The following is a 15,700-nucleotide window of genomic DNA, read 5'->3' on the forward strand; positions in this document are numbered from 1 at the left end:
TTTATCAGTCATGCTTGTCATGTCATTATCGTAAGGTTAAACGGGAAATACAGATTATGCTGTACAGAACTGGACTAGGTATCTAAAAGACGGGTTCAAATTCTTTTTCAGTCACCTATTAGTCATGTAACACCAAGTGCTATTAACTTCTTTTTCCTTATCTGTAAGACAGAGATGTCTGTGCTTGGCTTTTAAGATTATTTCTACCTCAAAATATATGTTCTTATGATTCTTTCCATCTTCAAACATTATGAACTTCTATTATATCCTATCATCAATTTTCAGGAACAAAGGAATTTCTTGCAGACTCCATAGCATCATGGTCTGTAAGTCTGATATCTCATCCTTTCAGCCTCTTATGAAAACTCCACATGATAAAGTCTGAGCACTAGGCAGAAACATAAAGGACATAACAATAATTATACTTAGAATGGATGAGCAGCTTTGTGAAGAAAAAGAAACAAACAAACAAAAACAATGAAACAAAGTTGGTCAGGGGGTGGGAAAATTGTAAATGCTTGGGATTATGTTGGTTAGAGTATAAACTCACTGTTTCTCTATACAAGTTATATTTAATATATTTTTAGTTCACATCTACTCTGTCTCTTGAGACAGTAAAACAGAACCCTTTGGGAATTATTATTTTTTTTGTAAGCAATAGTGTATTACAGTTAATAGTGTAGCAATGAAACAAGCACATTAAATCCAGTTATCACTAAAGGAGTTTACAACATATTCTCACTGTGAGAAAACTTTACATATTTATGTAGATAAAAGATATATCATATATTATATTGTGAATAAAGAAAGAAATTCAAAATCAGAGAAATTTTAATTTAAGTTCCACCATTTTTGTATACTAGTTGTGTAATCTTGGTGTAGTCACAATCTCTTACCTCAAGCAACTCTGCAAGAGAGTGAGATTGTATTGTAAAGCAGTTGAATTAAAATATTAATTTCATTTATAAAGATCTGTTGACCACTGGGAGTTCAAGTGACTTGCCCCCTGGTAACATAACCACTTGATCTTAATAAGGATACTTGAACCCAGTTCATTAATTGTGCCATCAAGACCAAACCAATGGCAGCTTCCATTTTCCTCTATTGCCTATCAACATACAAGCATATGTGTGTATACACATATATACACGATACATATGTGCACATCTATATATAAACATACATATATATGTAAATCTATATCTGTCATATATCTATACATAGCTAGATAAATCATAGATATATACATGTAGATAAATGAAAGAAGTTTTAAAAATAAAAAAAAACTGATTATAGTACTGACTATTGTGTAGAAACTGAATTCTCTCACTGACTCTCTGTATGCAGATCAGTGAATCCATTGCTTTGAGGAATTGAGGATCTCCTCCTCATGGTGAGAAATCTCCCCTAATAAATGAGTAATTGTCCTGCAAAACAAAGTTTTAAAGGGTTCTCTGTGGTTACTGATAAGGTGACTTGAAAAGGGTCATCTAGCTAATAATTGTAAAAGCAGGACATGAATCTAGAGTTTCTAGACTCTGAGATACACTCTCTACTGCTACAGCATACTGAATTTAGATAGATGATTGAAAGAAAACATTATTTAGTGTAAAAAAGATACATGTATATAGGTAAATCCAGCTATTTAGATATATCTGCATATACATACATAAGTCTATACACATCCATCTATGTTTTTTATAAGTGTGTGTACAAACACATACACAGAGTAACATGCATACATACATACAGATTCGCACATTCCATGAACTAGTATTCTACAATTATTTCAACATCTCTGAGTCTGGAGAAGCAATTCACTGAAATAATAAAGAAAAAAAAAACTCCACTGATATGTGTCAGTTCAGGCAGAAGACAAGAATTCCATCTTCCTAGGCAGATGCCATGAACATTTAAACAGCTGTCAGAACCAGTTCAAACCATCGTCCGTCTTGACCTTAAACCCAATTTAGTTTTTAAATGTTATTTTAAAAAAAGCAGTGCAAAAACAACATGGCACAGTTACACAGCTGCCTGAAATATTAAATGAAAGAATGAACATCTGCTCAGTCGCTTTTCAAACTCTAATGGTTTGGAGAGAAATTCTGTTGTCTTAGATCTTTAAGAACATCTGAGACCTATACGATTTCAGCACCTGTGAAAGCTCCCTTCTCCAAACTTGCTTTCACACTTCAAAGCATATTACTCCAGTTCTCTCCCAAACATATGCCACATAATAAGACAACAAATTATTAATAATATTTTCACCATTGCAGACCCTCTTCCAATGAATATTTTAGAGGGAGAACTAAATTGTTGTTTGGGCTTTAATAAACCTATACTTTGGGAGAACAAACATCTTGCCTTTGGGAGAAAAGGGTTGAGAGAGAAACTTGGAGAAAACCAATGGAAAATCATTTTATATTTATTTCAACATTGGGCATTAAAGAATTACTGCTCTTAGAATTATCTGTATTTATGGTGTAATAAAGTTAAAATATTACTCCCTGGAATATTAACATTTCATTCCATCTATTATATGAAAACCATTATTAAAAAAGCATCAACCTCACAACAAAGTGTTTTCTGAAAGAATAAAGTAACCCTACAGTTTTGAAAGAATATGCTTTTGCAAAATTAATTTAAGATGTTTCTATTCAAATATAATGTGACTAAGTTTTAGAGGGGATTCTTACTCTCTAAAATTGCAAAGCTAGAGTTTTAACACTTTAACTTCCACATTTACTACAAGCTAATATATTTGGCCACAAAAAAGTTCTTGTAACAAGCCAAAAGGGAAATATATATTTTGCTTTTAACTTTTTTGATTATTTGAATATAATTTATAGAGTTACTCTATAAGTTGGTGGACATAGCTGAAAAAAATGTCTGAAAATTTTGCAGAGAATGGTGGTGGTGGAAAGGCCAGAGGATGTTAAAATATCAGTATAATATGACTCCCCAAAAAAAGTTAATAAAATTTCAAACTATATAATGAGATAGTTTTCAGATTAAGATGATGAAATAATTATGTTCAAATATTTGATGCATGGAACATTTTCAGCATAATTTCATTTAGAGGAAGGAATTCCATTGTCTATATGCTTCTAATAACAATAGTTTAATATAAGATAGTTAATCTTCAATTGATGAAACAAATATCTGTTAGTTTCCCAATTATTATTTCTGTCTCAATTGAATGTTGTATCCTGTGCCACTAATAAACAAATGCACATGCACACACATTCCAATGCACACATATTTTGTTGTTTTTAATTCCCTGGTTTTAAGGATTATATATTACTCCAAGGATAGTTACAAGAGCTGAAGTTTTAATGAGCACACTTGAATAATTATAAGAGATATTCCTGTATCTATGGCCTGGGGAAGTCAAGGAATAGTTAAGAGCATAATGTAAGAGAATTAGTCACACCAAATATACTAAAGAGAATGCAGCCCCACATTCACCATATCAACAATACCAAAATATCAGAAAAGTATTAGAGCCCAATTACTTATTTAAAAAACATGGAGAGATCTTCACAGGGGTACTTAAAACATGAAAGTTTACCTAAAATCAGATAATTTAACACTCCAAAAGAAACTTACAAGTCATTTTGATCAACCTATTTACAAAAGAACACTTTATGCAATGTAACATTGATCTGGTAAATTGTAGTCAAGTCTCTGATTAAAAACCTAAAGGAAGGGTGAGTCAGTTACTATTCCATTTCAGTATTACAAACCTCTAATTTTTGTGAAGCACCTCTCACATTAAACCTATGTTTTTTTCTTCCTTTTCTAATTTTTATTTACTGTTAATTTAATTCTCTGAAATCAAATGCAAGAGTTCTATATCTGAGGACCTCTGATGAAGGCACATTATAATAGGATTATCAGTTGCCAATGACCATGCATTTTTAATTGAATCCAGGTTTGTTTTAGTTTATTTAATTTAATTTCATAATACTGATTCACATTGAACTTTTAGGCCTCTAAACAGCCACTTTTGTTGCTATCGTTTATCAAACAACTATACTTTACCATCTTATACTTGTAAAGTTGATTTAAAAATATTTAAATCAAGGACTTTGTATCTCATTAGATGAAGCCTAATGATTTAGAATGTTGAGACCTTTTTGGCTAAACTGTGAGATATGGCACTCATCCCCGAATAATCAGATATTTAGGTGTATTCACCAGTCTTCCCTTTATCTAATTTATTGCCCAAAACATTCACCAACATAGTGTCAAGAACAAATTCCTGGAAGATTTAACTGGATACTTCCTGACATTTTGATACTAAAAATTAACAATTTCTCTGAAAATTCATTCCATCAGATCTGAATCCATCTGATTATACTATTGTCTAGTCCATATCTTTACATTTAATCGATAATTATTATAATATACTTTAAAAATTAGGTAAATATGTGTAAACTATATCTACATCATTTCCACTTCTATTAGGTACATAATTCTTTCAGAAAATGAGTTAATCTGACAATCATCTGTTCTTAACTGAAATCTCTACTTCCCTTCCTCGGTGGTCAGGAACTATCTCTCAAATAGTACATTCAGGTATTTTTCTTGGAATATTAGAATACTCATTTAACTTTTACTTGCTTCAGTTTATTCAATTTACTACAAGCCAATTTCTTAGAAATCTATAACTAAGGTCAAGTATGACCTCATTAAAACATTTTTTAACATTTTTTCTCTTCAGAATCACTTGCTTTAATTGCCAGACGTAAAGGGAAAACTTATATTCTTCTGCTCTTTAATGTTTTACCAATGACATAACTGTTGGCAGCAGGTTTTCAGTTACATGTAGAAATGCTGTTTGCACTAATATAAGTCACTAGAATTGGGTAGTTGACAATCCATCTTAATATATCTTGTGATATTACTGTGCTACTTAGACGACACAATATTAATATATTTAGCACTTTTTTTGAATTACATAATTCCCCAGTGGAAATGGAATACTGCACATGACCTTGATGGTAGCCCAAATTATGAAACCTTTAGAAATGTATCCAAAATAGGCCAGTAAACATGTTCCAATGATCTGGGAAATTACCTGATTTAAATCATATTAAAAACCATGGGTCATAGTTTAGACATAACAAAAATTCATTTAATATCCAGTAACAATATTGAGTGGTTCCATATTAAAAGTTAGAGAATATCTTGTAAGATATTAAGAACTCAATGTGAATTTATGTAAAATGAATGATTAAATCAAAAGGCCTTTATATTTTATGTTTACTTTTAAGATATAAAATGTTTTAAAGATTGTTATTTTATTTTGTCCTAAAAATTTATACATGACTGGTCACATACTTTACCCTAGTTGAACAATATCTAAAATGCTATATCTAGTTCTGAGTACCTAAAACAATGACCTGAAAATATTAATATTAATAATAATAATAATAATTACAGGGTTTATGTAATACTTTAAGTTTTGCAAAGAATTTTATGCTTATAGAATTTCTTCAAATGTAGTTACAGATACCTTTGATGATCATTCATTTCACAATTTTTCTACTTTTCTAATGTTTATTATAAGAAAATCATTGAAAAGTTATTTCTCTTGACAGATATGACAAGGAATTCTAAATTATTTTGTTATTTGTTTTGCAGCAAACAAAGGAAAGTAAAATCATAAAAGTGAATATTAACAATGCTGACTGATGAATGACATTGTACAAAAGATATTATAAATGTTTACAGAACCCAGTGGAAGGTTGTAAAAACGTGAATGACTTGAAATTATGCTTCTGTGAACTTTAACAAAAGCACTGATGATTAGCCTGGGTAGAAGACATAATGGGGATATCATAGCTATTTAAAGTATCTGAATAGTTGTTAGCTAAGTAAGGTGTAAGGCCTATGATACTTGGTTCAAAAGGGAGATGTTGGAAACAGGGAAACAATGAACAAAAGTTGTTATAATAGTTTTTTTAATTTAAAATAATCTATAATTTTTACATCTTAAATTGGAATGGGATCCTTCTAGGAGTAGTGTCCTTGCAAACAATGAAAATGGTTGAGGAAAATCTGACCACTTGTCAGATATATCCTAAAATAGATTCAGGGTCAATAGTGGTTGTTAGGTAGCTGCTTAGGTCCTTCCAAACTATGAGATTATATTTTTCTATGAATTCAAGGATGAGAGAGATCTTATTTACTTCTCTGAATTACCTTAGGTAATTACCATTCTCTGATGTTTCAGTTCTGTTGGCAAAATTACTGACAATTTCTTCTTGACATTTGAGAATCAATACCAAAAAGATAACAAATTGTTTTATGATGTAAAGGTTTGTCACACTCTTTGGAATTTCAGAAAAAATCCAGTCTCTTATGTTAGGAATACCTACTTTGATACTTTAATGACAATTTCACCTTATAATTGTGGGAAATCTTTCCAATAATGAAAATCATAACCAGTACATTTATTTTTTTTCAAATGTGGACTAAACTTAAAAGTAATATGATTGATCCCAGATTTCTTTTACAAAGCTCTATAATATAAAGTTTGGGGATTGATGCTATCAATATAATGTTGTAAGTATAGAGAAGCCTCTGAACTGCATCTCTATCTATGTGTAATTAATTCATTACCATCACCACTACCACCACCAATAATAATAAAATAGCTGAATGTCTACATAGCACAATAATTTGTGACATATGCCAATGTATTTTTTCAAGTTGGAAGTACCTTTGGTGAACTTCCATTTCTGTTCTTCATTCTGTGCTTAATGTTGGTTATCAAAGAGCCATTGAAAAATTATTTCTGTTGATAGAAATGACAAGGAATCCTGAATTACTCTGACATTGTCTATAGAAAAAAAAAGATAATCCTAGCATTTAAAATGAACAAAGCTGACCAATTGAATTTCTTCTTCTCACCATTCTCACCAGTAATTTTCTGGTGGACATGCTAATAAACAATGAAGAAAATAATATTAAAACAATTGAAAATAAAATGATTCACATCAAGGAATGTAGTTGTAACAGGGTCTTTGAAATGACTATATTTTTAAAAATATCATATTACTATGAACTATTCTATTTTCATAACATTTCTTGGATTTTTACCAGATTACAAGGAAAAGAAATAATAGAATACAATTTTGAGATATCAAAAATAAACCAAAATATTGCTTAATTAAATGTGAAAAGCAAAAAGGGGTATTTATCTATTCCTTGAAAGAAAATTCAGAGATAATACAAATTTTCTACCTGACATAAAAAAATGGTTAGATCTATTTCAGTTTTACTAAAAGTTTGCTGTGTGGCCTTAGATTGCCCAGTTCTACTGTGGGGATTACATTATAGAAAGTGCAGTGGAAGACCTTGATTAAAATTCCTTTGAGCTATTTGACTGTTTAGTCTTTGTGTTAAGAGCTTTAAACGTTTCTTCTTTGCTCCTGATATTTGAATCAAAGCATTTTATGCCATGGTATATTAATCTTCCATTGGCATGTTCCTTCTCTTCTACTCCAGTGCTACTTTTCCTGTTCATGCTAGAATTGCTCAATAAATATGAATATCTCTAAAGTTAACTTGCTAAGTGCTTTCCTCTCCTCAATATATTTCAAAATATTCTAGATGTTGCTAGGGGAAAATATGTTTATTCCTTCCATAGGAATATGGCCTTCCAATTCCACATAAATTGGAAAGCAAAGAATATATGCAAGACCAGAGTTCAGTTTATCATTTGTACAATATGTGGTACAAAGACACAAACAAACATAGAGACAAAGACAGAGAATGATAGACAGATAGACAGACAGAGAGACAGAGAGACAGAGAGGTAGAGACCCACACACAAAGAAAAAGTGATTCTCTGCTGCCTTCTAGCCAATAACAAAAAGGTTTGGGAATACTAAGAGCATCTATCATGCATATATGCCAATTCTCCCTACATATCCCTCTTTCAAGAATTTAATTTCATATGTATTTTAATTTCTTAATGATAAGTAGAAAGCAATTTGTAATAAATATAATAAAATTTACATTTTTGCTTTTCATACCAGGAAAATTATCTTAAGCCTAATGACAAAGTTTTATTGTTAGTTTTTGTTCTGGACTTGTGATTTTATGTATATATGGAAATCACTGTGCATAAACTCTCTCTACTAATACAGAAATATAACTGTTTTGTAAAGGTAAGACTTAGAGAATTTCCTAGAGAAGTTACTGTGCCTTGATAAGGGTTCAAATCAGGAGAATGTATCAGGAGAATTGGACCTATACTTCCTAATTGAAACACCGGCTCTCTGTTTACCATGCCATGTTTCCTTTGCTAATGAAGAATGCTTTCTATAGTTAGATAACTGTGGAGAGAGAATTGGATTCAGATTCAGGAAGACCAGAATTCAAAACCAACCTGTCATTTACTTGTTTTGTGACCTTAGGCATAAATAGTGTAATCTCTCTCTCAGTTTTCTCATCTATAAAATGTAGATACTGCTATCACCTACTTCATATAATTGATTTGAAGATAAATGGGATAATATTTGTAAAGTGTTTGCAAATCTTAAAGCACTATATATTCACTATAATATGTTATAATGATGAATAAGAAAAATCAAACATGCATGTTTTTATTAATGGCACTAGACAATCTTACATTCAAAGGAAATCTTTAACATATGACTAAAAGAACTAAGAAATAACATTTTATGCACTACGGTGGAGTTTCATAGGATAAACATTAGATTTTGATATCAAAAATGAAAATTTTTATTCTTATCTATCCTCGTTGAATTATGTAAATTCAAAGGTAAAAGAGGTATCAGATTTGATCTAGTTCAATAGAAATTTGAAAAAAAGAATGCCATTTACAACTTTCCGCACAAGCAAGTATCCAGATTGTGTTTTAAGGTGTCCAGTATGGGAAGACTGGTTAGTTCCTTTTTTTAAAAATTTGTTTAATATTTTCATTTTTTCCCACTTACATCTAAAACAATCTTTACATTTGTTTTTAAAACATCGAATTTTAGATTCTCTATCTTATCCCCACTATTATCCCTCAATTAAGGAACTACATGTGAAGTTGTGCAAAACACTTCCATAAAAGAAAACATGATCTCCCACTCCACCCAAAAAAAATCTAAAGAAAGATAAAAGAAGATACAGAGAGACAAAGATACAAAGCCACAAAGAGAAAAAGAGAGACACAAATGTGTGTGTATATGAGAGAAAGGAAAACAAAGAGAAAGAGATAAAAGAAGGGAGGAAGGGAGGAAGGGAGAGAGGGAGGAAGGGAGGCAGGGAAAATATGGCCGTATCTGTATTCAGACACAACCAGTTCATTTTCTGGGCATGCATAGGATTTTTCATTATAAATTCTTTAGCATAGTCAGGCATGGATCATTGAATTGCTATGAACTGCAAAGTCATTCATAGCTGATCATCCAAAAACATTGCTATTCCTTTCTGCACTGTACATTTCACTGTATATGAGTTCATGGAGGACTTTCCAGGTTTTGCTTAGAGCATACTGCTCATCATTTTACACAGAATAATAATAGTCCATCATAATCACATACCACAATTTATTCAGCCATTCCCCAATTGATGGGCTTCCCATTGTTTCCAGTTTTTTTTTTACCATAAGAAGAAAGTTACTATAAATATTTTTTTGTACAAATACATTCTTTCCTTTTAAATACTTATCTATCTAAATCTATATATTTTGGGATTGAGGTCTAAGTAGTATTGTTAGGTCAAAGCACATAAATGATTTCATAGCCCTTTGGGCATAGTTCATATCTTTTGATCATTTATCAATGATAATGATAATCAATCATTAAATTACACATATTGATTACATGTGTAATCAATAATGATAATGATGATCAATGATTATAGGATATGGTTCTTATTTTTAATTAAACTTTATATTTTCAAATCATATGCATGGATAATTCTTCAACATTAACCCTTGTAAAACCTTATGTTCCAATTTTCCACCCCTTCCCCCCACACCCTCCCCCAGATGACAAGTAGTCCAGTATATGTTAAACATGGTAGACATATATGTTAAATACCATATATGCATACCCAGTTATGTAATTATCATGCTGAACAAGAAAAATCAAATCAAAAATGAAAAAAATGAGAAAGAAAATAAAATACAAAGAACAAAAAGAGTGAAAATGCTACATTGTAAAACACACTCAATTCATACAGTCCTCTCTCTGGGTGTAGATGGTTCTCATTCTTACAAGATTATTGGAACTGGTCCTAATCATCTCATTGTATAAGAGAGCCATGTCCATCAGAATAGATATAATCTTCTTGTTGCCATGTACAATCTTCTAATGGTTCTCCTCACTTTACTTAGCATCAATTCATGTTAGTCTCTCCAGGCCTCTCTGTCATCATTGTGCTGATCTTTTCTTAGAGAACAATAATATTCCATAACATTCGTATACTATTATTCTCTATATGTTTTGGAAATGAGGCCTTTATCAGAAACTTTGAATGTAAAAATATTTTCCCAGTTTAGTGTTTCCCTTCTGATCTTGTGTGCATTAGTTCTGTTTGTACAAAACCTTTATAACTTAATATAATCAAAATATCTATTTTGTGATAAATAATGATCTCCAGTTCTTTGGTCACAAATTCCTTCCTCCTCCAAGATCTGAGATGTAAACTATGCTATGTTCTTCTAATTTGTACATAATATCATTCTTTATGTCTAGATCATGAAACCATTTCAACCTTATTTTGGTATATAGTGTTATATGTGGATCAATGTCTTGTTTCTGCCCTCTTATTTTCCAATTTTCCCAGAAGTTTTTGTCAAATAGTGAGTTCTTGTTCCAAAAGCTGGTGTCTTTGGGTTTGTCAAACACTAGATTACTATACTCATTGACTATTTTGTCCTGTGAACCTAACCTATTCTACTGACTAACTACTCTATTTCTTAGCCGGTACCAAATGGTTTTGATGATCACTGCTTTACAATATAATTTTCTCTTTAGTGTTTTTAATAGGAATAGATGTTGATTTTATCAAATGCTTTTTTCATCTATTGAGAAAATCATATAATTTTGTTCATTTTGTTATTAATATAATTTGTGTTAATAAGTCAATTATGCTAACAGTTTTCCTAATATTGAACCAACCCTGCATTCCCATTATAAATCCTACTTGGTCATGGTGTATTATAATGGGGATAACTTTCTGTAATCTCTTTTTTAATATTTTATGTAAGACTTTTGCATCAATATTCATTAGGGAAATTGGTCTATAATTTTCTTCCTCTGTTTTCCCTTAACGTGGTTTAGATATCAACACCATGTCTATGTCATAAAGGGAATTTGTTAGGAGTCCTATTTTCCAGGTTTTTCAAATAGTTTGCATAGTATTGAAGTTAATTGTTATTTAAATGTTTAGCAGAATTCACATGTAAATCCATCTGGCCCTTAAGAATTTTTCTTAGGGAGTTGACTAATAACTTGTTCTAATTCTTTTCCTAAAATGAGACTATTTAAGTAATTTATTTTCTCTTTTGTTAAACTGCACAATCTATATTTTTGTAGGCATTTCTTCACTTCACTTAGATTATCAAATGTATTGACATATAGTTGGGCAAAATAATTATGTACTATTTTACTTTAATTTCTTCTTCATTGAAGTATTTGATTTGAGACAATCAATAACTTATAAAAACTTTGGCTATTGCAAAAGTTGAAAAATTACTTTTATAAGTAATTCTATTATTCTATACAGAAGTAACAATATTCTCAGTATAATTTTCTTTTCTTTTCAGAATCTTCATTCTTTAAATCTTCATTGTTCCCTGTTATAATTCTTTGTAAAAATTTAATGCAAAATATGTTTTCTAATAACACATTTCTAATTTGCTGGAATTGGCTTAAAATCAATCACAGCAACATATACAGACTATCAAACCCATCTCTGAGTATTTAATAAATATTTATTATATAACAGTCACAGTGCTAAGCATCAGGAATACAAATACAAGAAGAAAACCTGACTGAGTACAGGGTAGATAAGTATAGAACATAGCTTTAAAAAATGAAATTAAGGGGTGAGAGAGGAATGTATGCGAAGAAAAGGAGTGACAGGACTCATGAATAGTGGGAGTGTAATAAATTTCCACCTGAGGAATACAACATTTTAAAAGAAGCAGAAAAGTTTTGTGGAAAGGTGAATGAAATGGAGATATCCACCTCAGACATATTGTAGACAAAATCTGGGTGAGTAATGAGTACAATATGATGAGGAATGAACCCATGGTTGTCCTAGACATTGTCTTTAAAATATAGTTTCGGGGCGGGGGAGCAATCAGAGAGAGCTGATGCAAAATCTAGGATATTTCTTTAATGTGAAATCCAGTAATTGACAACTTCCAGGAAGAATAAATATCTTTGCACTTGAGAAGCAACTCATGACAGGAATGCATCTTGGAAAAGAATGAAAACATATCTGAACCGAACTGACACCTTAATATAAAAGTTCTATATAAAATCTAATGAAGTTCTTACCTATTTCTAAATGCAGATAATATGATTTCACCAATTTGGGGGAATTTACGCTCTAAGAATTCCATGCACCAACAAATGTGACCACATAGCTAAGGTTATACCTGGCACACTGAATTCTCAGTGATTTGGGAAGGGCTACTTGGATCCACTATGTCAAAGGCAGAAATTTTACCAAGATTTTCCTTACTCTAACTCAAGAAGCCTTTGTCCTATGTCATGATACTTTAATGACAATATTTATTTCTAAATTATCATTCTAATACTCAGATGGATTCAGGTATTTATTCTCCTGGTGTAATTTCAATTCTTTTGCATCCCCTCAGAGTATGTAATTCTTTTCTATAAGTCCCTATGAATCATTCATAGGGGTATGTCCAAAATGTGTTTCCCCCCCCCCCTTATATTCATCTATCTCAATGATATATTTATTATTTGTACACATTTTTTCCTTGTTATCATAACATACATAATATTAGCTTAATGTTATATATTAGAATCAAGCTGTAAAGTGTTTTAAATGCCAAACAGTAATGTTGATATTTGACTCTAAAGGTGAAGCATGAAGTCAAAAGTAGGTTTTCAGTTGAAAGATAATAAGAATAATTTATGTTAATGAGAGGAGAGGATAGTATTAGGAAATTTTTTTAGAAAAGAGGAAAAATTGCTGGTGAGCCTGTAATTTTAACTGCCAACAGGAAACACTTGGAATAATATACCTAGACTTGGTGAATGACAGGGAAAGAGAAGTTGCAGTTAAGAATGAAGGACATTAAAAAATTAGAAATGGAGAATAAAAGTAATTCTAAATTTCTTTAGGGAACATTGTTTTGAAAGCTATGAAAAAATGGGAGCAATCAGTATTGGCAAAATGCTCCCAGGAGGTGCATATGTACATGTAAGTATATTTATATATGTATATGTGTACAAATATGTAAATATAGTACATACATATGTATATGTTTTTGTATCTATGCATCCACAGCGTCACATAAACACCCAGCTTTTTGTCATTAAAAATTTTATGTCTAATGAGGCACCTGGAACACAGAATGGCCAAATTAGAATTCATAATTTCCCAAATTCTCCTATATTTAGAATTTCCTGTACTACTAGGTATATCTCTCAGTCAACTAGGTTCTGAGCATTGATGCTATTCTCAACTATTTACTCTTCTTCAACTTACAAATACAAATTGTTGATAAATTTTCTTCCTATCTTCTCAATCCCTTGTATACATGCCCTTCTCTCCACTCACATGACAGTCTTCTCAGCCAGACCTCCATCACATTTTTACTCCATTTTAATTATTTTTTTTTCATCTAATACTTTTATCTAGACCAGGTTAGTAATAAGATCTTACCAATTGATTGGAGCTTCTTTTCCCAAAGATAAGGGATCTGGTATCTGAGAGATCAACAATCATTGACTTGTAGATTATACTCCTTAGTTTAGTATATAGTGTCAAGACCTTACCTTAAAAAGGCCAAGGTATTCATTGCATCCATGGCCATCTTCAGTCATGCTGACCTCTATCTTTCCACTGGACCCAGATAGTTATGGAAGAGCACTTAAGTTTGATGACTGAGCCCTCCCTCTGTTAAATCTAATTCACTTGTATGTCATGACATTGTCTCCCTCATGTCACATCCTCTTCCAGAAGGAAGAACAAGCAACCCTTATGTGAGTAACCCTACCTTTAATGTGGGTTCTCTACACAAAATAATTCAAATTTCAATCACTAAAACCTTTAAACTTGGATTTTATAGACTTGGACCATATCTTTATCCCAGGTAACTTTGGCTGTCATAGGACTATAGAAGCCAGGCTCAGCCCCATTCAATCATTGGTTGGGCCCGGATTGCCTCAGAGTGAATCTAAACATTTAATCTATTTTTAGTCAGAAACTCTGAGGGTCTTCCCCTTCAAGACTGATTTTTTTTTTGACTAGATAAAAAAAGCAATTTACTGATTCATTTTTAACCTAGCCTTCATCATTGATTGGATGGTTGTCTCAGTTAAACTGAGATCTGTCAAAGATCTCAGCTTAAAAGGCCAAGATCTCCCTCTGTATCAAAGATCATATCCAATCATTCTAATCTCTATCTGGACACTGGACCCAGATGGCTCTGGAGGAAATAGTAAGACTGGTGATCTGACACAACCCTCCCTCACTCAAATTAAATTCTTTTGCATATCATGGAATCACCTTCCTGAGTTATGGTTCTCTTTGAGAAAGAAGGGCAAACAACCATAAGACCCCAAATGAACTGTTTATAAATCAGCTTACTATCCACTTTCAGCTGTCAGATGCTGCTTTGTAACAAACAACAACAACAACAACAGCAATAAAAACTCCTAGGGAATGTATAAAGGGAACTAACTTTGTATTTAGAACAACAAGATCATGTTTCAAATCTTGACTCAGGCAATGTTTGTGTAATCCTAAACAAATCATGATCTCTATTAGCCTCAATTTCCTAATCTGCTGTTGTTGTTCTGTTGTTAGGGTCAAGGGAAGAACCTCTAATGTTGCAACAAGGAAATTGAAAAGGCTTAGTGCCTGAGGCAGCTGGATGTAATCTCTGTAGTTAGCAGGAGCTGCCACAAGTGCAGAAACTCTGGTTGCATTGAGGATGCATCATCAATGAGAAACGTCTCCTTCTCTTATTGGCTGTACATGTGACCTCATAGACCCAATATAAGTAGTGGGGACCAGGAAGTAGTGTGGTGCAGGATGTGATCGAGTACAATAAAGACTTGTGCTTGCAAGTTCCTGTGTTGGGGTACTCTGCTGAATAAAGAACTACTGTTCAAAGAGGCAGTGGTCAGAGATGTCTGAAGACCTGGGATAAGGTAAGACTGGAGACCAGTGACCTGGATGGTGGCATTCTGTTATTCCAATATGCCCATCACCTCTTCATAACTCCATTTGTGGTTTTCTTGGTAAAGATCTTAAAGTGGTTTACCATTTTCTCCTCCAGTTTATCTTAGTGATATGTAAACAGAATAAACAAAATGAAACTATTTACTCAGGGTTGAATAGCTAGGAGATGTCCAAGAGCAGATTTGAACTCAGTATGATGTCTTCCTGACTATGACCCCAACACTCAATTCACTTGCCATTTAGTTGTCTTTCCTCATCCATACAATGGGAAAAATAA

The sequence above is a fragment of the Sarcophilus harrisii genome, chromosome 6 (assembly GCF_902635505.1).
Source record: "Sarcophilus harrisii chromosome 6, mSarHar1.11, whole genome shotgun sequence".
In the NCBI taxonomy this organism is placed as follows: Eukaryota; Metazoa; Chordata; class Mammalia; order Dasyuromorphia; family Dasyuridae; genus Sarcophilus; species Sarcophilus harrisii.